The sequence below is a fragment of the Girardinichthys multiradiatus genome, chromosome 8, assembly GCF_021462225.1.
Source record: "Girardinichthys multiradiatus isolate DD_20200921_A chromosome 8, DD_fGirMul_XY1, whole genome shotgun sequence".
Lineage (NCBI taxonomy): Eukaryota > Metazoa > Chordata > Actinopteri > Cyprinodontiformes > Goodeidae > Girardinichthys > Girardinichthys multiradiatus.
This window is the reverse complement of record NC_061801.1, coordinates 16,540,280-16,568,223: the sequence shown is the minus strand read 5'-3', so window position 1 is coordinate 16,568,223 and position 27,944 is coordinate 16,540,280. Positions and strand designations below refer to the sequence as shown.

Sequence of the window (27,944 nt, the reverse complement as noted above, 5' to 3'; positions counted from 1 at the left end):
CAATGAAGCTGAGGCAAGATGAAAAGTTAAAGTGATGTTTATTTACAGTGAATGATGGAAGTTGATTCGTCCTGCAAAGGAATAGGAAGATGCTAAATGGACTATCCACAGGAGTAATGGTGAGTATAATGAAGAGAGTTTCTCTTTCTTTCTTACAGGCTCTTGGAAGGGAGGTAAGCTCAGAGGAGGAGGCAGAGGAATCCAGGAAGTAAGTGTTTCAGGTTTCAGAGTCCGTTTGTGTTCCAGGTCCAAGGGAGAGAGAGAGTGGCAGGACGGAGGATTGTTGGCTTCCTTGTGAGAGTTTCCAGGAGAAGGAGTCCACATACACAAGTCCTTAAGCTCCAGCAAAAGGTGAGTTCCAAACTCCACCAAGTGTCCTTAGGAAACACAAAAATCACAAGGTTACTCAAGAAGGTCTCAAAGATCAATTGTTGGCTGTCTCACTCAGTACCAATGTCACTGAATAATCCGGCGAGGAATGGATCACTTCCAGGAGCTTAAATGCCAGCTGCTCTCATCAGCAGGATCCAGGACAGGTGTGTAGATTGAAAAACTCCGCCCATGCGACTCTGACTCTGGAAAGTAAGTGAACACAAACATATCCCCCAAACCGAACACACTCCTAACACTCACAGCCCTCCAAGGATGAGCAGGATACAGACAATGGATAGAAGGATATATATATAGATAGACAGATATAACATTTTATTTTGAGGTATTTTACATTATCCAGTTGGAGCACAGGGCCTATAAAATACAGGTTCCAGATATCAAACCACCATGTCAGCAACCCTTTCTCTGGTTCAGACAAAAAGCCACAGTACCAAAGTTTATCTGAACTATAATAATGGATTTTGAAAATACTTTGCAAAAACCTACAATTGTGTAAAAATACGGCAAATTAATTATTTAATTTTCCTCCACACTGCACATAGGTTTTAAAGATGTATTATTAAATTAAACAGTGCAATGATAAAATGTTTAGGAAAAAAAACTTCTTTATGAGTGTTTTTTTAGTTAAACATTAGTAAGTCAGTGCTGCATGACACTGCTTGAGAGTGTTTTATGTTTTGGGTCCCTTTCAAAGCCTGCTCTAGATGTGGGTGGATGGCTCTTGATCTTCCCTTGTTCATATTAAATAAGGCAGATATGAGCCCCCACCTCCAAAACCTCGACTCGCAGTTACACTGGGGGCTTATTGAATGTGAGTATAAGCTTGTGTGTAGCTTTCCTCTCAGCTCTGGCCAATGAGTTTGAATCCTTTTGAACAGGCAGTAACATGAGGCGACTATGACAGGCAGGACGACCCTTGATCAGTGTTAATTACCTAAGTGGACGTGAAGCTCCCAAACCGCCAGAGCAATGCTGCAAGCAGAATTTGTCAGGAGATGGTGTGCATATGAGTTATCAAACTGGTGTTGGAAATGTTGTGTAAATGTAGTCAAACATTTGGGTGCATTTTTGTATTACCATCAACATAAACCGTGTGACATTATGCCCTTCAAAGTGAGGGCGAAGCTCACCGGAAGGGAGTCGTTTTCTTCATCGTTGTTCAAAACCAAACCAGCATTTGTCAAACTTGTCAAACACAAAGACACACAAAGCTCTTGAGCAGCGTGTCTTTAATGAGGCAGAGGGCATTTAAGATTTATGAAAGGGGTTTTAAAACCCAACTACAATGGACTGTCATTACACTTGAAATCAAAATAGTTACATCATCTCTTAGGAAATGATCTGTGCACGGATTACAAGACTGATGCTCCGAATTCTCAGGTGATTAAAAGGAAAAGAAAAAGATGGGTGCTATACCAGATTTACTCCTGCTTGGAACTATTAATACATTTTCAGATCTTGGGAAATGAAAAGGAAACTTAAAAGAAATCCTACAAAAAGGAAAAAAGTTACTACTTCAAACTTTAAGAGTGTCCTCTGTCCCTCATTTATATTATGAGTCAATGTAGGGCGCCAGTGAGTCACGACAGTCTATTCTGTGCTGCATCCGCTGAAACGCCTTTGCTTAGGACGCAGATGGTAAAAGTGTCCTTGGAAGTATTGACTGGATTATGACACAGCACTGATAGACAGCAGATGTAATCCCACTGTTTCCCATGGGAGGAAACTTGTCAATAGGAACTAATGGTCTGTTTTACACATTAATCCAGCCAACCATTAATTCAGACTTTAAATGTGTAGCAAATAATGATAAAAACACAAAACAATACTTAAAAATACACTATTAAGTACTGTTCAATTGTTTACTTATGCATCTACACATGTCAAAGGTTGTGCTGAAGTTGAAACAAATCCTCAGAATGGGATAGAAAACTAATTTAGTTGACTAAACATTATATTTGATGTCAGAGGGGCTTTTCTAAGTGTTTCAGAAACTGCTGATCTGCAAGTGGTGAGACAACAGGGCCTTGAAAGTATTCAGAAGAGGTCCCAGAAATCAGACAATAAATACATAAATAAATCAGTCAGTCATTTTCTACCACTTATTCCATAGTGGGTCACAGGGGAGCTGGTGCCTATCTCCAGCAGTCTATGGGCGAGAGGCAGGGTACACCCTGGACAGGTCACCAGTCCATCACAGGGCAACACACAAACACACACTCATTCATACACCTAAGGGCAATTTAGAGTTACCAATTAACCTAACAGGCATGTCTTTGGACTGTGGGAGGAAGCTGGAGTACCCAGAGAGAACCCACACATGCACAGGGAGAACATGCAAACTCCATGCAGAAAGACCCCAGGCCAGGAATTGAACCCAGGACCTTCTTGCTGCAAGGCAACAGTGCTACCAACTGCGCCACCGTGCAGCCCATAAATAAATCAATACACGCAAAATCGCAAATGTTCACAAATGTTCTAAAAATAAAGTAAAATATCAGAGGAAAACCACATTGTAATCAGACAATGTAAATAAGCTTGATTCTGAGGGTTATATTTACAAAGCAATGCAATCTGCTCCAGTTTTTGCACCTGTTTTCTCACTATTTGCCTTTTTTCTGCACTGGATTTACAAAGCAGTTTGCCCTAAATACATGCTGAGGCTATCCAGCCCACCAAATCCAGAATTGAGCTCCTATTTTTTATGTCAGGTCGCAATTCTTTTTTTTAGGCAAAAACACAGTAGATGCAAGAGAAAAGGTTTTACCTATTCATTATTATTTTAAAGTAACCGTCCTAGGGCCTTTTTGATTTTTTGTCCTATTGACTCACATTAAATTACTATTGAAATTTGCTTTCTATTTTTAATTTAGTTTTAAATTCCTGGTATTGAATCCCTTCATAATTTCATGTTTTGTTGTTTTTCACTAGACAAAGCTATTGTTTATGTACTTTAAATTGACCAATTATGTATGGCAAGTCAAAAATAACTTTTTTTCTGTTTTGAGATTATTCTTTCTAAAAGAGACTTCAATCACTAAAAGTAACATTTAAAGGGTTAGACATTCTGAACTTTATTGTTGTTATGTATGGTGGGGCGTAAAGGAAATAATTTCATTCTTTACAGTAATTGGAAAAATACGTTGATACATTTTTTTTCATGGCAATATTTAAAAGAAGCATTTTGCTTGTCCAAGCAACAAAGGTGGAGCATAAAATGAAGAGATCTCCAGGAAATAACAGAGAGCTACAGGCACTGACCTGATGAGGCATTCCTCTGAATTTAAAAAATAGCATTTGAGGGAAAGAATAACATTACAACAGTGTTTCTAAATTAATTAATAATGCTGCAGATTGTAAACATAAGAGATAAAAAGCAGGGAAGCAATGCCTGAAATTATAAATGTATCAGTTTTAGTAAATTAATATGGTCTTTATAAATGTAGTACAAATGTTACAACTTTTTATAATTATGTCAGAATGAAAAAACACTTGTGCATAATACCATCCTTTAAATTTTTACCATAAATAAATGGGTATGTAATTTCTGTAGGGTTTTGCTGACTGTCGAAGCCGTCTCTGCTTCCCCGGGTCCGATGATTTGGGCACAGGTTTCAAAAGAGTGAAATAAACACAAAGTACAATCAGCTTATATTCACTTCTGCACAGAGTGAGAGAAAGATGCCCCAGCCAAAACCTGCGAGCAACAACTCTGCTCTCTCTATGCTTCACTCCCTATGCTTTTAATCCCCTCTCCTCTATCTGCACATTCCAGTTACACACATAGATAGTTTATATTGTACATGACCCATCTCTCTTCCCCACATCTCGCTTGCCCCCATCTCTGCTGTCTACTCCTCATCACGGTCCTTCGTCTCACCATCAGCAGAACTATTAAGAGCCGCAGGGAATCCCCATTGCACCTCACCCATGACACAACAGACCTACCACACAACAGACGAATCTTCTTTACGGAGGTAATCTATTGGGAAACATTTTAATAAACTCGACATGTGAAGCATCTGTTGGAACCCTTCATAATTTTAAGGTTTGCATTTTAAAATTAGCAAGAGCCACAAAATGATTTTAACTCAGATTAGATCACTTATTTCAATAGAAAATGAATTGCCAATATATTAAGCAGACCTCGCTAGACAGGATTAGTTCCCTGACCTGTTTCTTGTAAAGGCAGCTTCTGTTGCATACATGGGGACTTGTTTGCTGTGGCTATGATTTACATAAACGCAGATAAATATGGGCGGGTATTCTCTGCATGCCTAATGCCTCATTAAAATGTGGGCAAACTGCGTCAGCGCAGAAATACACTGTTTGCTTAGGAGAACGATTTCTGAGGCAAATCTGCCTTTGCACCTGTTTTCTGAATTGTAAATCCCTGCAAACTTAGGTCTGCAAACATTTAGCACCCACTAATAGTGATGTGCATCTGCCCTAGTTTTTCTGTCCAAGATGTGTGCTTTACTATGATTTTATGTAAAACATATGTAAGCCACTCAGACACTGTTGTCTGCAGTCACAAGGCAAAGTTTGTTTACTCAGTACTTTGCAGCCTGGTCTGAAAACAATCAACATTAAACTAAATAATGCCAAATGTTCTGATTGACATCTTGATCAGCCAATCATATTTGGATTTGCAGTCAGTGGGTGTTTTCTTCACCAGGCCAAGGTATTCTAACTGGCTCAGTGCTGATTTTTGTAAAAGACAGGGCTGTTGCTGGAGATAGACTTTTGAGGACCCCAAAATGCTACCAGACATGTAAAATCAACACAGATTTTTACTTTTTCCCTTTTCCTATACCAACCAAAAAAAGCATGCCTTGGTAAAAAAGCTTGTGCAGTATATTCAGTTTTTAAAAGCTGGATTTGGGAAACATTATTTGCATAAGCAGCGAAAAGATTGAGTTTGGCTCACAGGCTTGAGTACAATTTGAGACTACATGTTGAGCTGTTTAAAGAAAGCTGTAAAAAAAAATAAAACACTAAAAAATAACCTAACAATCACAATAGCGACTCTATAGTGATTCTATGATGTAAATCTGAACAAAAATCTCAGGGACAACAACACCTTGTTGTATCCGTGCCACAAACCACTAAGGCAGCTCTGAAGGCAAAACTGGACCCAAATTGATACTTGCAAGTTTTATTTTATTAATTGGCCTGTGAGTGTATCATCTGGTAAAGTATAGTATGATTCCATCTTATTTAGTGGCTGTGACTACCTGTCATTTTACCATTTACCTGCAAAACATTTCCATTTAGTTTCATCATAACATTTCCTACTTGTGCTGGAAGAAATACATTTTAGCTGTCACTCTTGTGGCTCTAAACCAAATAACAGTCATTTGACAACTGTGACTTTGTTACTTCTCCTAAGCAGACATTCTCACATAAACTGTCAGACTGACTGCTTTAAAGAAGTAAAAAACATGTGACTTCCTTTACATTCATCCTCCAGAGATGGGCTTAGGAGAGACCAGAGTAAACAGAAATGATCTGTGACAGCTACATCTGCAAGGACGATGCTAAAGGAAGTTGTACAAAAAAGCTTGGCCGTGAGGAAGAATTACATCATTATACAGGTCCTTCTCAAAATATTAGCATATTGTGATAAAGTTCATTATTTTCCATAATGTCATGATGAAAATTTAACATTCATATATTTTAGATTCATTGCACACTAACTGAAATATTTCAGGTCTTTTATTGTCTTAATACGGATGATTTTGGCATACAGCTCATGAAAACCCAAAATTCCTATCTCACAAAATTAGCATATCATTAAAAGGGTCTCTAAACGAGCTATGAACCTAATCATCTGAATCAACGAGTTAACTCTAAACACCTGCAAAAGATTCCTGAGGCCTTTAAAACTCCCAGCCTGGTTTATCACTCAAAACCCCAATCATGGGTAAGACTGCCGACCTGACTGCTGTCCAGAAGGCCACTATTGACACCCTCAAGCAAGAGGGTAAGACACAGAAATAAATTTCTGAACGAATAGGCTGTTCCCAGAGTGCTGTATCAAGGCACCTCAGTGGGAAGTCTATGGGAAGGAAAAGGTGTGGCAGAAAACGCTGCACAACGAGAAGAGGTGACCGGACCCTGAGGAAGATTGTGGAGAAGGGCCGATTCCAGACCTTGGGGGACCTGCGGAAGCAGTGGACTGAGTCTGGAGTAGAAACAGCCAGAGCCACCGTGCACAGGCGTGTACAGGAAATGGGCTACAGGTGCCGCATTCCCCAGGTCAAGCCACTTTTGAACCAGAAACAGCGGCAGAAGAGCCTGACCTGGGCTACAGAGAAGCAGCACTGGACTGTTGCTCAGTGTTCCAAAGTACTTTTTTCGGATGAAAGCAAATTCTGCATGTCATTCGGAAATCAAGGTGCCAGAGTCTGGAGGAAGACTGGGGAGAAGGAAATGCCAGAAGTCCAGTGTCAAGTACTCACATTCAGTGATGGTCTGGGGTGCCGTGTCAGCTGCTGGTGTTGGTCCACTGTGTTTTATCAAGGGCAGGGTCAATGCAGCTAGCTATCAGGAGATTTTGGAGCACTTCATGCTTCCATCTGCTGAAAAGCTTTATGGAGATGAAGATTTCATTTTTCAGCACGACCTGGAACCCGCTCACAGTGCCAAAACCACTGGTAAATGGTTTATTGACCATGGTATCACTGTGCTCAATTGGCCTGCCAACTCCCCTGACCTGAACCCCATAGAGAATCTGTGGGATATTGTGAAGAGAACGTTGAGAGACTCAAGACCCAACACTCTGGATGAGCTAAAGGCCGCTATCGAAGCATCCTGGGCCTCCATAAGACCTCAGCAGTGCCACAGGCTGATTGCCTCCATGCCACGCCGCATTGAAGCAGTCATTTCTGCAAAAGGATTCCCGACCAAGTATTGAGTGCATAACTGTACATGATTATTTGAAGGTTGACGTTTTTTGTATTAAAAACACTTTTCTTTTATTGGTCGGATGAAATATGCTAATTTTGTGAGATAGGAATTTTGGGTTTTCATGAGCTGTATGCCAAAATCATCTGAATTAAGACAATAAAAGACCTGAAATATTTCAGTTAGTGTGCAATGAATCTAAAATATATGAATGTTAAATTTTCATCATTACATTATGGAAAATAATGAACTTTATCACAATATGCTAATATTTTGAGAAGGACCTGTAGTGGAAGCCCTGCATCTGTTTTTTCTTCAGGGGACCAAAAGTCAGGAATTCATGTTATAGGTTATGTGTTTTGGTTTGGTTTCTTGCTATGTATGTAACATAAAATAATTAAGTGTATTTTCTAAAATAGAAGTCCAGCAGTCACTTCTACAAAGTATGTGTCACCTTCAAGCAGGTTTTGTGTTGTGTGTGCATACAGGAAAAATAGTATAAAATTCAGTGTTCTACTATGTCAGGATGGTGTAAAAGCACTCTCACTGTTTATTTATTTTTCCCCCAATACCTGATGGTCTGTAGATGAAAGTTCAATGACCTATCTTGAAGATATCAAACTCTAGCTCTTGAGGGCCATTGTCCGGCAACTTTCAGATGTGTTTCTGATTTAACAAGTCTGAGTTAAATAATTAGATCCTTAGCAGAACCTGGTAAAACTTCAATACATGTTGAAGAGGCAGTTCAGCCATTTAATTCAGGTGTGTTGGACCATGGACACGTCTAAAGGTTCCAGAACACCAGTCATCAAGGAGTGGAGTTTGGAACCCAGCCCTATACACAGTCTATGAGAGTCCCCAAGCTGTTAAATAATTATTGACTGAGTTATTTATAAAGCCCAGTACTGTCACGTTCTGCGGCTTAAGTGGACCAAAATGCAGACACGAGCTGGGCAGCAGCATGTTACAGGCAGGCTTCATCTTTATTCAAAGGTTATCCAAAAACGTAGCATAGTCACTGCAGGAATTAACATGAGTTGAACCCAAAACTTACATGAATTCTCAGAGCAGGCGCGTAGCACACACTGAACTTAATCAGAGGTAGTGAACAGGAGGAACCAGCAACGAACAATGAAACTAGAACAACTAATATACAGAGGGTAACAAAGAGCAGGTAGTCAAAAGAACTAGGAACAGGTGTGACATGGAAGCAGGGAGGCTAAAGGAACAGGTGAAACTAATACAAAGACTAAAGCATTGGAGAAGGGACTAATAAACAATACAGAGAACAATCTAAGCAAAACTATAGACAAAGATAAATAACCAAATGAAGCATAAGAATCAGGAATAACCATGAACTAAAGGAAGCTGAGAAACTGGAGAGAACAGAAGAACACAACAACCTAAGATCTAAGAAACTGGCAAAATATGAAGTAACAAAAGAAACCATAAGAAGAAAACAAAGATAAACCAACACTGACTGAACTAACTGGGAAGGAAGCAGAGAAAGCGAGGACTAGAATAAATGTAAACTAAATGTAAACAATAACTAAAGCTAACCTATAAGGAGGGACTGGAACAATAGAGACTAAACCGAGGAACTGAACTAGGAATGAACTATAAACAATAGAGAAACAAACACCGACCAAACAACCACAGAAGGGGAACTAAAAGACAAGAGGAGGAACAGAAAAAATAAACTAATGAACTAGAAGAGTGCAAAGAGAACAAATACCTAACCATAAATAAACACAGAGATACTAAACGGGAAACTAAACTAGAGAACCCAAGGAAGCCAAAGAACTATAATAATAATAATAATCATAATCATAAGAAAACCATACAAAGTAATAAGAAAGCAACCACTAAAGGAACTAAGAGCGAGGGGAGAGAAAACAACAAACACTAGGAGGCAGGAGAGAGAACAAAGCTATCAGGGAGCAAAAGGAAATAAACAAACAAACATGACTACAAAACCCAAACTAGAAAACACCTACACAAAAAGTAAACAAACACAAAACCACACAAAGTCCAAAATGTCGAAACCCGACAAGTACAGCTTAGAGTGTGTCTTTTAAAGGCGCTACCAGCATTCATCATGCCAAGGTGAGTGATTCATCCTCATTGTAGACTGTCTGTGCAGTGTAGCAAGACATAAGTAATGTTGTTATTTATTGTTGCAACATTTGAAAAGAACTTGCACTGATTCGATAGCAGTGGTGCATGTGTGTGGTATCTATGGCACTCCTAGAATCATAACGCTCATGCAGTGAAATTGTTCAACATGTCCAAAAAGACCTATGACAGCCTGGCGAAGCTGGATGTAACACTGTGTATTGTTGTGAAATTATGATTATTTGATCATGAATATTAATAAAAAGTTATAATTTACTTCATATGTAACTATTTATAATTCCTAAGTAAAATCATCCTCAATATTTAGATATTTGAAGTAGACTATGAAATTCTAATTATTCTGCTACTAGCACTTAATAATTACAATTAATAAATCGAATGAATTATTATTACGCAGCCGAACATTATTCTTACTCAAATTTGGATTTAAAGTGATCTTTTAATTTTATCAACATGTTTCCTCTGAGTGGAAATAATAAAATATTATTATTTTGTTGTGGACGAGCCAGAATCCTAATATGAAACTGATCTGTGGAGGGAGTTAAAGATTAGGGTGAAGGCAGGAAGGTCTTCTGATCTTAAAGACTTAGTGCTCATCACTAATTTTATCACAAAATCAAGTGGAAATACACAAAAAGCTGATAAGCAAATCACAAGAAGGGTTTGATTGCTGTATTTGCAATCAAGATTTTACCATTGATTATTAAAAAGGGTATGAATAATTTTCGGCATTTAAAAAAGTGAGCAAAAACAGAGTAAATGAGATATTCCTTTTATAAAGGTTCACAATCTTACAATGTTTTGAGAGATGTCAATATTCTCATCACCTCTAAGAAACATAGTTCTTGTTTGAGTGAAAGTAATTAGAAATCTACTTCTGCCAGAAGTATGAATAATTTTGGGCTTAACTGTAACACTGGAAGATTCATCAAATTCCTCTCCTTAAAAAAAGCTATTGACAAAACCTGTTATAACGTAAAATTTGAAATTGTGTAGAGTACAGCTTTTGTGATCAGGATGAAGGTATTGTTTTGTATGTTGTGTTTAAGGTTCTTGGCCCATGGATAACAGTCAATGTCACGGTGTGTAACGTTCCTATTAGATGGATCAGATTTGTGTTTGTAAGCCGCAGCGCATTGTCCGTGGAAAGAAGGAAAAAGCAAGGGAGAGACAGAAGAAGAGAGATGCTTGGGGAGCTCAGAAAACACTATCAAAGGAGGGCTTCAAAGACTATCAGCTACGTCTCCTGGGTAATTTGCAATCCTGCATTCTTTCAACTTCAAAGGGCTGCTGTGTGTTGGAATACTGCAAGTGGGAGTGAAGCAGTAGAGGGAGGGAGAGGGCTTGGACGAGTGGGGAATCTGATTTCTCTAATAAATGCTGACACCAGGCCTGTTTGATATTAGATTCAGGGAACAGTTTGATTTGCTATCGCCTTTGAAACTCTTCGGACGTCCTTCAGCGAGACAGGTTGGCTACCGTCTTGCCCCAAGAGCAAACGGGGAGAGCAGAAAAAATACCGGGCTGGTAGGACAAGTGGGCAGCTATAAAGCTGACCATTAAGGTGCTATTGACCAGGAGTCTCTTTGTCTGAGTCTTTGCTTCTGTCTCTTGTGGGATTCATTCACTACACCCCTTGACACACCATCAACAGGTCAAAGCTAAATAAGAAACATTTTTAACAGCTAGAGGACTGATTTCTGCTGGATCAGTGTGACTCATTAGAGGTGACTGCATAAATATTTTTAGACGCAATGTAACTTTCTTATTATTTTAAGGCATTTTTCACATTTTCTACATATGTTTAATAATATAGGAAGTCACACAAAATATGCAAATTCTGATATCCTATACATAGGGTTGTATCTAAAAAAAGTTATAAAGTATATTAACAGAAATAGCAAATGGGCTGATTTTGAAGATTAAACTTAAGGTACTTAGAGAAACCTGGTGGTTAAATGTAAATGCAACAACCTAAACTAATTAAGTATTCAGTGGTTTTAAAAGCTTTTTTTTTTACCATGCTGAACAGTTGGAGGATGAGCAGCTGGGGTGGATTAGTTTGATACCTACTAATATATGCAAGAATATCAGAAGAGGAAACTCTCAGGGGTGGTTAGGAAATCACTTCTTACATGGAAGTTCTCTGCTGCAGTTTCTGCATACTGTTCGGATTTTTTTTCCTGAAGTGCAGTGTGACTTTAGTTTTGGTGCAATGAAGGCTTCCAGTCAATCACTCAATTTAGAATGAAAAAATAGGCATTGGAAATTATGTTTAGAGCTCAATCTTCATGTATGACTAAACTGAATGTACAGTAGAAGAATAACAGTAGCCATTTGCATTATTTTCATAGCACCAATTAAACACTTTTTTAAAACAAATGCAGAACTGATTAGCAATAGGAACATTTGCTGAGCGCTTCCGGATATCTCTCCAACCGTTGACTGTACTTATTGTTGCAGGGGGTGGCACCACAATTTTTCTGATTTATTTTTAAAAACAATGTATACTTTTACATTGTCTAAAAATAGATGATAAACTTATAATTAGATAAAAGCTAACATCCCCAGCTACTGCATTGCTAAGACGAAGCAATAACGGTACAGGGCGGTTTTTCTCTCTTTAGATTTGCATTGTAATCACATACCTTTTCCTAATCTTTGCAAAGTATATAAAATGCTGCAAGTTATGCTTTTTGAATACCCCCCCCCTCCCCCCAGTCTCAAAGCCATGTTAAACCAACTACACCAACTTTAAGCAACAGATTGTGTTTCCAGAGAAAAGGCAGACTGTCATGTAGGCTGCCCCATCTGTTTGAGCCAAACTACAATAAAAATCTTAATTCAATAAACCATGAAGTCACATGTATTTTTAAGAAGAAGTTGCATACCTTGTAATGTTTAGTACTCTGTTCAAAGCAAACAAGTTGTCTCCGTATTGTGCTAAATTCTCATTGTTCTGCTTTCTTACCTACTCTTCTATCTCTAAATGTGGGGTCTGCACTTCTAAACTTTGTCATAAACTTTGACAAAATGCAATTTAAATATTTTGTTTTTTACTTTTTCATTTAGGGTCTTGCTTGATGCACCATCTGGGTCAACCAAGTTACATTTTCATTTTATTTTATCTTCTGGCTTGTAAACAGCCATAAAAAACTTCACATACTAAAGTACCGAGAGGAAAAAAAAGGATGCAGCTGAGAGCTGTTAGTCAAACCTTATAAATGAGGGAAACCTTATTGAGATGAGAGAGAAAACAAATCACATCAATACATCTTAAACTAAAATAGCATTCCTACACACTGTTGAATGTAAAACCTTTACTTGAAGTATCTCAAATTAATAATGTTGATTTTTTTTCTGTAATTTAACTACTTTGTTACAAACAATGTCACTCAGTTGTCACATTTTAAAACAATAAAACATTAAAACTTTAAATTATTTAAAAAATAAATGTTGGCGTTTTAAAAAGGTACTTTTAACCTACACCTAAGGGCAATGTAGAGTGACCAATTAACCTAACAGGCATGTCTTTGGACTGTGGGAGGAAGCCGGAGTACCCGGTGAGAACCCACGCATGCACAGGGAGAACATGCAAACTCCATGCAGAAAAAACCCCGGCCAGGAATCAAACCCAGTTGGTAGCACTGTTGCTGCAAGGCAACAGTGCTACCAACTGCGTCACCATGCAGCCCACAGTGTATGAGTGTGTGCATGGTTGTTTGTGTGTTGCCCTGCGATGGACTGGCAACCTGTCCAGGGTGTACCCCGCCTCTCGCCCATAGACTGCTGGAGATAGGCACCAGCTTCCCCGCGACCCACTATGGAAAAAGCGGTAGAAAATGACTGACTGACTGACTTTTAATCTAACAAGCGAGACTTATCGGAATGCATATTCTGATTTATTGAATATGTCTGTAGATTAAAACATTCTTGCATGTTGGAGCAGTATTTCAGGTTCACGATATATGGTTTACGTTGCAGTCTCGTGCAACAGAACACAGTGTTTGATAAGCCACCTTCTTTGTTTACATTTAACAAAACAAAAAAAAGCTTTGGAAAGTCAGTAGATTACATATCCAGCCCTTCAGTGGAAGATATAGATGAAATCTTTATGTGGCCTTAATGATTGTTTGTATAGGAGTTTGGCATGCATAACTTAAGGTCCACATTCAGCCACAGCCTGAACAAATATAAGCACACTATAAAATCCAGAACCCTTAAATTGAATAAAAACACCTGCAGTGTAATTGCATTGCCACCATGTGTAGCATTCACTGACCCTTGGACCATTATGCAGTTTGATTATTCTGCTGGGTGATTGATGTGTTGTACACTTAGGTGGGCTCTATGCATAGTAAAGCCTGCCTTACCATTGATCCATTGATGCATGGCAATGTGTAATGAATGTTCAAAACCGCAGTGATTGGCTGCCATTGACATCATCTCCAACTTGCAGATGTTTGATTTATGATATCCAGACAGGACACAAGAGGCTTGTAAATGAAATGTAATCAGTTCGACACTACAGCACTCCTGTGTCCGTGCCAGCTGAAAAACATCCAATCATGCTACCCAAAATCTCTTACACCCTCCTCTCAGCCAATTGCCAAAGTCCCTTCCCTTCTTTTTCCCTGCCTCTCTTTCAGCTCATTAGTGCTTGGTTTTCAACAAAGAGCCATCTGGGCAAAGCTACCTGTCAGCTCAGGTGGGCCTTTACACAAAAAAAGACAGCTTCTCCTCAACATCTGTCTTCCTGGATCAAAGATGCTTCTGTTTACCCTCTTTACCTCCCCTTCTTGTATTTTGTTCCTCCCTGTTTTGCCTAATTTCTGCTGCCAAAACTTTCCATACATTGAACAGGAAGTTGACTAAATGCAGCATCCTCCTCCCCCTTCTTGTCTCTCTCCACCTCTTTGTCACTTTGCATCTCTTCTCTTTGCCCTTAGGGTGCTGTTGATTCTTCTACACAGCTTTGTTTTCTCTTTTCAGCTCTTTCAGATAATTATTTCAATGTCTACATAATGAGGAAGGTTCTGTTTTTGAAATTTGTCTTTACTTCCTTTCCCAGCAGCCATTTTTATGAACAGATTAATTTCTTTTCCCCTTAACCTTGACTTGGGTTTTAAGGGGGACTACGTTGCAATTAGTTCTCACAGACTCTCTATATTAGCTTTTAAAAGCTGCACTGATATTTGTATGTGTGTACAGTGCCTTGCAAACAATTCCTTGAACTTTTCCACATTTTGTTAGGTTGCAATCTCAAATCACTCATTTGGATTTTATATGATAGAACAACTAAAATTAGGACAGAATTGTTAAAGGGAAAAGTTATATGTTTTTAATTTATTTTTTAACAAATACAGCTCTGACCAGTTTCCAGGAAAGTATTCACACAGCATGATGCTGCCACCACCACCACTGAGGGGTTGGTGTTTTTGTACAGTAGTTATGTGCATTTTAGTTTCCCAAAACACATTGCACATTTTATTTGTGGGCAAAAAGTTCACATTTGTTCTCATCTGACCAGAGGCCTTATTTCCACATGTTTGTTGTGTCCTCTTTATGGTTTGTGGTAAACTGCTAGAGCATTATCTGATGGCTTTCGTTCAACAAATGGCAGTCTTGCCACTCTTACAAAAAGCCCAGATTAGTGGAGTGCAGAATCAATAGTTGTACTTTTACTAGATTCTCCCACATGCAGCTCCTCCAGTGTTACCATCTTGTCTGCCTCTCTGATTAATGCTCTCCTTGCTCACCATGCCAGTTTAGGTGAATGAGCATGCCTTGGTTAGTTTAAAGCTGTACTACACTCTTTCCATTTATGAATAATTGATTGAACAGTACTCTGTGAGATATTCAAATCTAGAATTGTGTTTTGACCTAACCCTGCTTAAGCTTCTCAATAACGTTATCGACTGAAATGTCAGCAGCATTCCTTGGCCTCTATGATGCTGTTTGCTCACTAATTTTCTCTAAAAAAAAAAAACTATGAAGGATCACAGAACACCTGGATTTATACTGGATATGCTTTTATTTATGGGGTCAGAGTAAAGATGACTGAATACAAATGGACACCAACCTTTTCAGATTTTTATTTGTAAAAAATGTGAAAAACTATGTGTCACTTACCTTCCAGGTTAGAAATATGCACAACATTTTGTACCTTAAGGTTTGTGGTTTTAACGTGACAAAATGTCCGAAGGTTCAGACAGCGTGGATATTTGGCAAGGCACTGTGTGTTGAATGTCTGTCACACAGTGTCCACAAAGATCAATAAAGATGTCGGGCTATATGTTTGGACAGTAAGAAATAAGCTTTACACAGATTTACAGCTTGTAATCAGACACATATGGGTCCCCAGTCCCTTAACAGCTACAGTTTCTGTCATAGAAAGCTTTGATTTCTTTTTTTCTGAGATATAATGCTGGCTGCTGTAGGTAACCTCTTTCAGTTGTTATGAGATGGTATATTCAGCTGATCTGGCCCCGTAGATGCGGGTGATCAGGGAAAGTGTTATCCTTTAAGCCAGGTGCTGCTGTTCAACACAGCCAGTTCCTGCTGACTGAAACACTTCCCTGCATGCTTCTGTCTGCTCGTTGGATCGTCTGACTTGTCTTCTCACAGGCTCAGTGTGTGTGTGAAGAGGTTACTCAGGCCTTCTGTCTGAGCTGTCTGAGAGTGCAAAGCGCAAATCTGGTGACAGCGTTTGATCGTCAGCAGGCTTTCTGGTAGCCTCTTTCACATAAAAACTGGAAGTGCTCTGTTGGTCCTCCAAAGCTTTTTGTTCAGAACTAATAAAGATTGATTAGCCTTCCTTTCAAAATCAATGGCGATGCTATTTTAGTTATGCCTGCTTGCCGGGATGCGTTCTGATCAATGACAAAGCTATTTTTCGTGTCAAGGGCAGGACCCAGTTTATTTCAGACAGGATGAGAGAAACAAGCTTACCTGACAGACCGTTCAAGGCCACAAAAGCTTTGAATGCTCGAACAAACTCCTCCCTTTCTGTCCTATAAATAGTCTACTGCCCTGAAAGTGTATAGTGGATTAATTGTGAGAGATTTTATGCACATTACCAGCCGGGACAATTACATCACTGTCAGATTGCAACACGTCACCTGCTGTTCTGTTAGTTTAGAGAAACACTTCAGGGAAACCCAGGCAGGAATGGTTCTTGTCCACCTAATCTCCTTCTTTGCTCTTACTTCAACCCCTCTCTACTCCTTACGCTCTAGCCAAGACTTTATACTTGATTGACTTCAAGGGGGGGGGTCAGATGGGTCATTGTCCATGTTTCTCCTGCATCACGTTCAGCAGGAGACAGCCAACTGGAGCATAAAACAAGACTGTAGTCTGCAGGTAGCCACCGACTGAGCTCACCTGCCGCTAAATTCACTTTGACAGGTGAGATCACAGCCTCGTGGCGGGGCACTGCACCCAGCAGAGAGGCAAGAAGCACGAGGCTGTCGGAGCTCAGCCTCAAAGGACCTACCTTTGCACTACAGCTCAGGAACAAGAATGTTAATGGGAAAATATCAAATGGGTTATAAGGCTGGACGGGCTTTCAACAGAGTGAAAAAGTGAAGGTTTGAGCCAGGAAGCGTTGGACAGACAGACACCTTTTACACAGAATCATTGTTTTCATTAAACATTAAAGACAGTCAGTAGAGATAACATCCATTATTAGGTTGAATCCTATTTCTCTCCTGTGTACAGGCTAACTACGATTCGAAATGCAACCTAATAAGGATTTTCTTTGTGTTTTGTACACGGTTGCCACATGTAAAGGTGTGTAAAGCAATTTATGAGAAACAAATTGTCAGAATGTCAAATAAATGTTTCTTAACTGTGGCTCTCACTCTGTTTTATTTGCAAGGCCATGTTAGATTTTGAGGCTGAGGTTTGTGATAAACCTCTGACTTTGGACGTTTTTTGTGAAATTTAACTCTAACTCCAAAGTTAGACATTTTAAGTTGAGCAAAAATAAAACACTTAACTACATTGCATCCTTAAACCAATCATGCAGTGCCAGTGGATAGTAAAGCTTCATTTTTTCCATTTTCTTGTTTTTATGATAACTGAAAAAGTTCAAGTTCTGTCTCATTACTGTCTTAGCAAGTCTGTAAAGATAGTGATACTTGAAAATTCAGGTCAGAACAGAGCTGGCAGAGCAGCTTTGAAAGGTGTTCATTTCCATAGTGACAGTTCTGAGTAAATGTTTGTGATTTAATTACAGGTAAACCACAAAATTAAACTTGCTTTATATCTTAAAACAAAAATAGCAAAAAAATATATCCTAACTGAGAAAAAGGTTAGGACACCCAACACCCTAAAGGCTAGTCTTACCATCTTTTGCTAAAATAACTTACGGGATGCAGTGCTTATAGCAATCTTGCCAAACATTGGTCTGAAGGACGTTGGCCCTATTTCTCATTTTCAGCTATGTGATCGTTGAGGGGTTTCCTGTATGTACAGCCCATTTATGTACCTCCTCAGCACCTCATTGAGATCAAGATCTGGGATTTGATGCCACCCAGCATTTTCCATGTTTTATTTCTCAGCTAGCCCTTAATGGATTTATTGGTATTTGTTGTGTCGTTGTCAGATGCAAGTTGCATTACAACTTTCATAATCATTGTTGTGACATTAAAATGGTGAAATTATTCTGGTTACAGTCAATCTTCTCTCTAGTTTGAACTTATGTCCATCTAACTAAAACTAAGACCTCCACCATGAGATGCAAGCTGATTTTTGAGTCCAAACATAATTTTGTTGGGTTAATCTGTGTAGAATGAGTGATTAATCTTTCATGACCCGAGGGAGCCTGAGTACTTCTGTTAAAAAGAGAGGAATTAAGAGTACATCAAAAATAGACTGGATTTTAGGGTCATTACTTCCATTTGTTTGCCAGCAGGAGACCTCAAAATACCCCAACCAAGCTGCAGGTCATCAGAAGAAGAAGAAGAAGTCATCTCATCTCTAATCATTGTCTCTCCTTGGAGATAAGGATTAGGATTCCTTTTTTACTTGGATTTATTTTCACCTGAGTAGTTTTATCGATTTTTTGAAGAATAAATTCAAATGGACCAAAGCTTAGGTTGAAATAGACTGAAATTTTCATAAAAACAATTCAAAAGGACTACTGTTTTGCTGAAGGCTGCATGAGTGTGTTGGTCACGTTTTCGTTTTCCAGAGAGTTCTTATTTGTTTCACACAGGTGCAAAACACACCACCAGGAAACACAACTCCCCCCATCCGCACACAATCCTTTCAGCTCAAACTTATCCCAGGTCCACAGCTGCAACTCAGCAAATGTGGTGTGCAAGGTTTAATTTTCTGGGCCCTCGCTCCAGCTCCGGCCTCATGCATTTTTCATCACCACCATCCTGTTCCCACCCAGTCACTGCTGCTGCACAATGCTATTGATTGGCGATTAAGCCATCAAACTGTTATAACAAGTTTAATATCTTGGAGCTGTTCACCCCCATTTTTTGCTGTTTCACATCAGTTCATAAAGCTACAACACCTTCACCCCCCCTCCCATTAATGTGTTGGAATGTTTCAAGGCTTTTTAAGAGCTTCCGCTTTTGTGCAAGGTCAGTTAATGAATTTTTGATGTAATGCAGACGTGATAGTTTTTTTTTTGTTCCCTAAGTCCTATACGCTTACCCTATACCACGCTTATAGAGGGGATGTGTTCGATCAGCTGACTGAGCCAAAGGTCGAGAGGGAACAGAATCAGTCCCGGAAGGCCGGGAGTGTCATTCACTGCAACCCCCATATGTAAAGAATGTGTCTAGTTGTTAACCAATTTGCTTATGGTAATTCTGATAGATCTCTGGAGGCTCTTGGTGATATTGAAGGTTCAGCATTAATTTTGACCACTGGGCGAATAATCTGCAGTCTCATCTTATTCTAGGAACTGAGTTTTTTTAAGGAGTTAATCTACACAATGTGCTCTTTTAAGGAAACATGTAAATTTGTTTATTGATACTGTTTATTTAAATGGTAGTTTATTTTCTCCATTGGTTTTCGCTATTATGTTTCTGCTTAATGTTTATGAATTATTTAGATTGTTTCAATTCTTAAAACATTTTAATGAAACAGTTTATTTGTTGAACATTATTAAGGTCAATAAGGATGGTTTAAAAATAATAATAAAAAAATTTCTGTCTCATAATTCTGGAATTTAGCAAAAAGACATACTTCTGGTAATCCTAACTGACCTAAAACAAGTAATGTGTAGTCTGATTTATTGTCAGAAATAAAGAAAAAAGGTCATGGGCCTTTTTATACAGTGAATGAATATATCTGTGTGTGCATAAGTAGCTAGTTTGTAATATTACTTTTTCATACAGCACACTTTATGTAAAAACAAGGTAAACAAGTGTCGTATTTATTATGGTATTTGCACGTCCAAAGTGCAAACAGGACACAAACAAATAAAGCAACACGGATAGAGCAGCTGGAGGAGGCACCAGAAAAAGGGCATAAAAAACAAATGGCAACAGAGGTCTGGAGGTCGGCGGTCAGCAGCACCAGTAGTCTGGAAGTTGACCAGAGAACTGGGGGAACTCACAAATAACATTGTCTGGAGGCTGACCAGGGAACCAGGAGTTCCCTCTTAGAACCTTCTAATGGTGCGTTCACACCGAACGCGGATTCTGCGATAGGAGCGGCGGATTTACATGTTATCCCTATGTAGAGGCGCGTTCAGGAGCGGAGTGGCGCGAGGCGGTCCAAAGGAGACAAAGGAGCGATGGACGAGTTGAAAAATCTGAACTTTTTTCTAAATTCGCGTCGCGTCAACCAATCAGGGACTGGATGTGGCTGTGACGTAGGGTGAAAGACCGCAGCTGAGAAGAAGCTGTTTTCAGTGTGCAGCAAGCCTGAGTTATATGACTCAACTAACTAGCTGAGATGTATTTACTCACCGAAGACAGATGGACAGGCATTCAGCAGCGGGGATATAGCGCCAGTAGTTGGTGTCCCGGAGGCCGATTCGTCTCCCAACGCAGGACAGCAGATCTTCGAACTGGGTCCTGGATAGACGGAAGTACCGCTGAAATCGACTGTCATCCAGACTCAGCTCCTGGAGTAGGTGGTGGTAATCTCCGAACTGTTCCTGTCCCTGAAGAATCTGGTGAACCCAGGAACGTTGACGTCGGCGGAGTTTTCCGGCTCTCCACAGGTAAAACACCGTGATTATCCGTGAAATCCATGTCCGCCATGTTCAGTTGAAACCAAGAAGCAGGAAATGGAAGCTCCTCCTACTTGATGACCCGGCGAAACGTTGCCGTTTGTTGACATTTGGCAACGCGGAGTTCACGCGGAATGTCTGTTACAAAACAGTCTTTTAGTGCTTCAAAACTGTGACAAAAATTAAAATGAGCAATCACAGAAAAAAACACAAGTCAAAATCTAAGGAATTTTGATACACAAACGTGTTTTTTTAAAATTACTTTTTTGCCCCACTTTATCAAATAAACTACCATTACTCCACTGCTTAACTATCACTGTGTTTATGCAAATAAAGTCTAAAGGTATGGGATGAAGTATAGAATAAAAAATTTAAATATGTGACAAGAACTAAGTGTCCTATAAAAGGAGCAGACGTGACATGGTAACAAAACAAAATACATCACTGGAGAGGAAAGATAAGATAAATAAATACAGAATAGTTGTTCTATGGGGACCGAAAGTCATAAATTTAAGAAACCATAGTGTGACGCCTGTAATTATTGTGGCTGAAGTTGAGGGAAAACAACTAATTAAAAACAGTCACAGTGGTTAAAATATAATGTGGTCAATGCCAGTAAAATGGATTGCAGAAAGGTCAGCATGTTTAGGTGAGTAATTTGTCCAATTTAAGTCAGTTTCAGTACAGGGTGCCATGACAGTGAAGGCTTCATCCTGGTCCTGTGGGACCATGAAGATCTATATGACACTCACACATAGAAAAAGGGTGAAGAGGATCACTGAAGTTCAGGCCGATGTGGATGCTTATAATCCTGTAACTGCAGCAGGTTCTACAGATGCCTGTCAGAAATGGAAGTTGAGAACTATTAGTTCTTTCTGTTTTTTTATGACAATATTCAGTGTTACACTGTTTATTTGTATCCCACCTTGTTGCTGTTGTTTCACTGATGATGCTTTTAGACTCCCCTAGAAATGGACTGACTCCATGCTGCAATGGTCGACTGGGAGTGCAAAAACTGGGTTTCAGTCTACTGCAATTTAATATCAGCTCTTTTTGTGTGTCCAACTTTCCAACATCAATACAGTAGGCTAATACTTTAAGATCAGAAATCAGTTTAAAACCTCTCCAGGGAAAACAGGGTTTTCCCAAATTTTCTGCAGGTCATCCTAAATAGCTCAGGGTCAACTAGGCTAGGAAAGCTATCATGATGTTCTCAAAACAGATCACCTGATATGAACCGAGCTGTATCATTTCTTTCAAAAGATATACTTGGTAAATGATCAGTAGGAAACTTGGGGTAAAATGCTTTTCCAGGGACGCATCAATTTGTGACAGGATGCTAGAACTTTCTTTCGCCACCAAAAAAACAAATGTCACATACTCTAATATTTCGTTGGACCGACTTTAGCTTGGATTACAGCACGCATTCGCTGTGGCATTGTTTCAATAAGCTTCTGCAACATCACAAGATTTTTTCCCACCCAGTGTTGCATTAATTTTTCACCCACATCTTGCATTGATGATGGTAGTCTGACCACGGGTGCAAAGCCTTCTCCATCACACCCCAAAGATTCTCAGTGGGGTTAAGGTCTGGACTCTTTTGTGGCCAATCCACGTGTGAGAATGATGTCTCTCCCTGAACCACTCTTTCGCAATTCGAGCCCGATGAATCCTGGCATTGTCATCTTGGAATATGCCCGTGCCATCAGGGAAGAAAACATCCACTGATGGAACCCAGACCTGACCAACTGCAGCAGCCCCAGATCATAGCACTGCCCCCACAGGCTTGTACAGTAGGCACTAGGCATACTGTACATCTTACCTTGATGAGCCCATCACTCTGGAACAGGGTAAATCTGGACTCATCAGACCATATGACCTTCATCCATGCTCCAGAATCCAATCTTTATGCTCCCTAGCAAATTGAAACCTTTTTTTTCCGGTAAGCATCACTGATTATTGGTTTCCTTAAGGCTACACAGCTGTTCAGTCCCAATCCCTTGAGTTCCCTTCGCATTATGCATGTGGAAATGCTCTTACTTTCACTATTAAACATAACCCGGTGGTCTACTGTTGTTCTTTGTTAGAGTTTGAAAACTTTTGTATTGTTTATCACTCATGTCTGCTCTAAGTGCTTTTCCCTCCTTACATGTCACAGAAAGGGAGATGGGGAGAGGAATGAGTTATGCTTTTATCAGCAACATCTAGGGACTGGTACCGAGTCCTCACTCCCTCTCTCTGTTTAAAATCAAGACACATGAACCCTAACCTTTCTGACCCCCCCCCCCACACACGCACACACCCTGAATGTTTGTTGAACTGTGTGTGAACCAGCATGTATAAATAAAGAGAAGGGTGCCAACACTTTGTAGTCTGTACTGCAGAGCTACCCTTGCAAGTAAATTGACTGTATCGTTCTTGCCTCTGACTTGACTAAATAATACCTAACATTCTTCTTCGATTTTATTCCACCAAACATTTAAGGGATCGCTGATCACAATCATTCAGGATTTTTTTCCAGCCACATTTGTTCCTCGAAGACGATGGGTCCCCACTATCCTTCCAGTTTTAAATAATGCGTTGGACAGTTCTTAACTCAATTTTCATATTTTCTGCAATCTCCTTAGATGTTTTCTCTGTTTGATGCAAGTTTAATGATTTGACCCTTCTGAAACAGACTGACATCTTTTCCACGACCACAGGATGTGTCTTTCGACATCATTGTTTAAAAAATAAGAAGCAACTCATTGCACCAGTTGGGGTTAAATAACTTGTTGACGGCTGAAACATGCAGTAATTATCCAATGGCTCGTACCTATTTGCTTAGTTAAATCCAGGTGGCGACTTTTTTTGTGGCCAGGCAGTGTGTATTAAATTGTGTAGCAAACAGAAGTTTGTGACTAACTCAAAACATCTTTTATATTTTACATTCTTCATTCTGATTACTGCTTTGCACACTCTTGGTATTCTCTTGATGAACTTCATGGGGTAGTCACCTGAAATGCTTTTCAAAACAGTCTTGAAGGAGTTTCCAAAGGTAGGAATAAAACTAAAGACAAACCATTGAATGAAAAGGTGTGTCCAAACTTTGGACTGGTGGTGTACTTAAACCACTAGATATGAGTCCTGTACATATGATTGATCTTGTATTGCATCTTAAACATTTATTTAATCTGTCAGTCTTATTCATCAAAGTCTGTCGTTAACCAATCAGATCATTGTCTCAGCTAAGATTATTTCATTAAATAGTATAGCAAGGAAATTTGAAATAACTATATTCTGAAATATTCTAAATTGTATAATTTTACCGAGCAATGAATTCAAGTCTTAACTAATGATTTTTAAATTTCATTATTTAATTCTGTATTGATCATTTTAAAACGTCTTGACCGGAACATCTGTAGTTGTAACGTGTGGAAGGTAAGTCAACATTTTTGGTGTCCTGATGTCCAGTATAGTGGAGAAGACAATTATCTAGGGCGCCATCCTCTACCCAGAATTTAATTAAATGGTGCACCACATTAGTTATAACAATGGAATTTTTTTTTATCCAATAGAAAAAAATATATAAATATTGTAGAAGTGGCTGCACATGCATGAACGTGTATGGTCCCTCAGAGAGAGTGTAACAAGGGTGACATGAACAAAGACAGGGCTTTGAAGAGGTGAGAATGGACATAAGTTGAGTTTTTTTCTTGAGTGAAAATCTTTAAGTGAAAATCCTGGTACAAGAACAGGGGACTTCACAGTGTTAGTCTAGCATGATGTACGCTGGCAGGACAACGTCAGAAACATATGTAGAGAATGTAGACTTGGATATGGTGCACCTTATAATCTACTAGGGCTGGCTTTCATTTTGACTGATGGTTAATGACATGTAGTGTAAGCCAAAGATTTCGTGTACAAACTGTCATTGTCCACAGGAACAAACACATTCATCTGATATGCTAGCATCCGTCAGTCATTTTTCTGCTTCATTTGACAGGGCAGACAAGTGACTCATAAAATAAGCATATTCTCCTTTAGTGCCAGTCAGTTTCTGCTCTTTAGGTCCTTAACTGCCTCCTCCGGGCCATCGCCGGATAACATGCTTGAGCAGTGTTCCAATCACTGTGATCACCTGTGACAAACCGCACAGAGACCCAATCAATACTCGGCTCTCCTGAGGGTGAAAGAATTAATGTAACTCTGTTGGCCCTGCATGCCTGTGAAGGAATGGGGTCTCTGTTTATTGCAGGCTCCACGAACTATTCATGCCAAATAAAATCTAAACTCTTTTTAGCTGAGATACAAATCTAAAAAAATTAAAGCTTGAAGGAGAAAAAAGGACAAAAGCTCACTGGATTATGCTGCAGAAGCACAAATGAAGGTGGCATGTCCGAGTCTTGAGCTCAACAGTGACTCCTTAGAAGAAATGTTCACAGCTATCTTAATAAAACACAGAGGGGGTAGATAAAGAATCGTTGCTTGTTTTGGACTAAATTAACACCCCTTACTATCATAAAAGTCACGTATTTATAAGAAAAGTATGAATAGAATTAAGGTTAATGTTTGTCTTCCTACTTAATAAGCCCAGGTTACTTTCAGCTGAAAATCTGAAGATGAAACTTTGAGAGCGAGCGGTTCAATTACTGAGCTAAATAGTTATCACAATACTCAGAAATATCTCTCAACACACAGACCTCACCAGAGGGAAACTTTATTCTTCAAAAAGCGCACATCATCATCTTCATCACAAATTACAGAAGTCTCCCCCCCGTTCACTTCTTAAAGGGCGATTTTATACAGTTACAAAGCATTAGTGTGTATTGGGGTCTTCTTGACCAATTGAAATCATTATTCTCCGTTACGTAACATTCCTTGGCACATTCACACTGTTATTTCTACTTTTTCCGAGAATACACTCCGGCCCAACATCTGGAAAATATCAGACTGGCGTACGTGACATTTTATAATAACACTCTCATGACTTTATCTGGATTGCAAACTCTCAGGTCAGTTGACCTGGCAGTGTTCACCAGATTTCCTGGCTGCCTGCAATAACAAGCTCATTTGTCTTTCCTCTCGCCAAGAACTTTCCTCTAATGTAAAAGTGTTTCCCAACCAGACAGCTTGCATGTCTCCACTCAGAGTGAACTTATCACAGAATTCATTTTATTTTGGTAAAGACAATAATAACACTTTTTATCTAGTCAAACAGAGCTTTACGCTTCCACAAAACTATAAAGTTTAAGGTTTGCTCTGTTCTGTCATTGGTTTAAGATCAAGTTTGAGACTCTCAGTACAGTGCCCGCAAAAGTAGTCCTACTGTGTTTGAAAACTTTTCTTAATAGAACTACCTATGTTTTTATGTGAGATTGAACACAAAGTAGTGCTTCCATAATTGTGAATTGGAAGTAAAATTATGGTTTCCTCAGAGTTTAATTAGAGAACAATAATGGTAAACACACTGCATCATGGAGACCAAGGAACATAGCTGTAAGGTCAGAGATTAAGTTCTCCAAAGGTTTAAATCAGGGTTAGGTTACAAAACAATATCGCAAGCTTAGAACATATTATAGAGGACTATTTCATCCATCATCTGCAACTGGAAAGGGTACAATGGCTGTTAACCCAAACTGACAGGCTGAGTAAGGAGGGCATTAATCAAGAAACAGCCAAGATACCCATGTTAACTCTGGAGGAGCTGCAGAGATTCACTGCTCAGATGATAGAACCTATTGACAAAACAACGATTTGCTGTGCACTGTACAAACCAGGAAATTATAGAAGAGTGGTGAAACATGATGAAACATGGAGATGGTATATTTACTTTTCAAATCTTTAATTGTAAAACATTTTAAACCCACATGTCCTTTTATGTCCAATTTACAACTGCACTACTTGTTGGCTCCAGTGTGACAAGATGTGAAAATGTTCTTTGGGTACGAATACTTTTCTAAGCCACTGTCTAAATGCACACATACATGCATAATGTATGTTCACAGAGTATCAGATGTCCAGCTGTTCACTGTCTTCTTTAATCTGTTGTGAGGTGTGTTTTATCTCACACTTGTTAAAACCATTTTGTTGCTCGTCTTTGTTCCCATTTTTTTCTCTCCTTCGTCTCTCCCTCCACATTGTTTCCAGCTCAGATTGAGCCTCCTGCTGCGGTTACCTCCAAACGCCATCCTCCCACAACCGCCGCCACCACCATGCCTGGAAGAGTTTGTCTCTCATTATCAGTCCTTACTGCACCCCAAACCAACCTTCCCACCCAGCATGTTGCCAGAGCTTCAGTGCAGCATTGTCTCATTATCCAGCCCCATTATCTCCACAGACACCAGAGGATCCGGGCAACGCAGGACACTGAACACGCCCCCTTGGTTAGTGGGAATGGGAACGCTGGTGGATATAAAAGGTGACTGAGATGGACCAAAGGTTTTACCAGCTAACCTTGATGATGGATGTTTACTTACATGCTCAAAATTAATAAGGGAACTGTTGCTCAAGGGTTGTTTAGTACAAAAATGACTAAATACTTGTAATTTATTTAAACTTTAATACAAAGTTAAATTATACCTCACCATCTAAAAGTTACTTTGCAAGAGGCACAAACAGGGAATAAAAAATAGCTGCAATGCTTGTGAAAATTTGCTGCATTCTGTTGATTTTCAAACACTTTTGTCTTGCTTTTTTGTCATTTTTGTCTGCTTCAAAGCATCAACATCTTCAAATAGCTGTGCTAACAGTATATACCCTCTGGAAAAATAATCCTACAAAACAACCAAGACGCAGACTGAAAAGTTTACATGAGGTAATGCTGGCTTGACTTTCCTTCTTTCGAGTGTGGATTGTTAAAAGAAACCCCTCGTTTCAACACAAACTGTCATAAAGAGAGGATGCATTATAAAACATGCACTGTGCTGTCATCTAGCAAAAGACAGGCGGCATAAGGAATATGTCTTAGTTTTGCGTTACAGGAAAAGACTGGTGACCAGAGGATTAACATATGTTGTTTTCATTTCGCTTTTTGTTCTTATTTAGAAACAAAAAATGTGTATGTACAGTTATACCCAAAATTATTCATATCCCTGGCAATTTTAGATACAAAGTTGTTTCTATTCAAAGAAGAAACTGTTTTCTGATAGGAAATAACATAGGCATTTTCCCACAGACTGTCACAATTTTGTAAAGTGTGAATGTTATATCCACAAGGCTGTGTGCATGTCTGTGAGTGTGTGCCCATGTGTGTGTGGGTGCACGAATTAAATCTTGTAATCACTGGGTGCACTGATTGCAGGTGTGACTGGCAGGTGTGTCC

At 39.3% G+C, this 27,944-nt stretch overlaps 2 long non-coding RNA genes across 3 annotated transcripts; one reads left to right on the top strand and one right to left on the bottom strand.

Moving 5' to 3' along the window:
* Window positions 1–21: 21 nt before the first annotated feature.
* On the bottom strand, window positions 22–417 carry LOC124873102. The gene is made up of 2 exons (XR_007039440.1): window positions 157–417; window positions 22–71 (listed from the first exon to the last, which is right to left on the bottom strand). It is a non-coding gene; the product is annotated as an uncharacterized LOC124873102 (long non-coding RNA).
* Window positions 245–27,225, top strand: LOC124873101. 2 transcript variants are annotated; one of them, XR_007039439.1, is made up of 3 exons: window positions 245–351; window positions 424–582; window positions 26,771–27,225. It is a non-coding gene; the product is annotated as an uncharacterized LOC124873101 (long non-coding RNA). The 2 variants fall into 2 exon arrangements; XR_007039438.1 differs by having other exon boundaries at window positions 257–351; window positions 449–582.
* The last annotated feature ends 719 nt before the right edge of the window (window positions 27,226–27,944 follow it).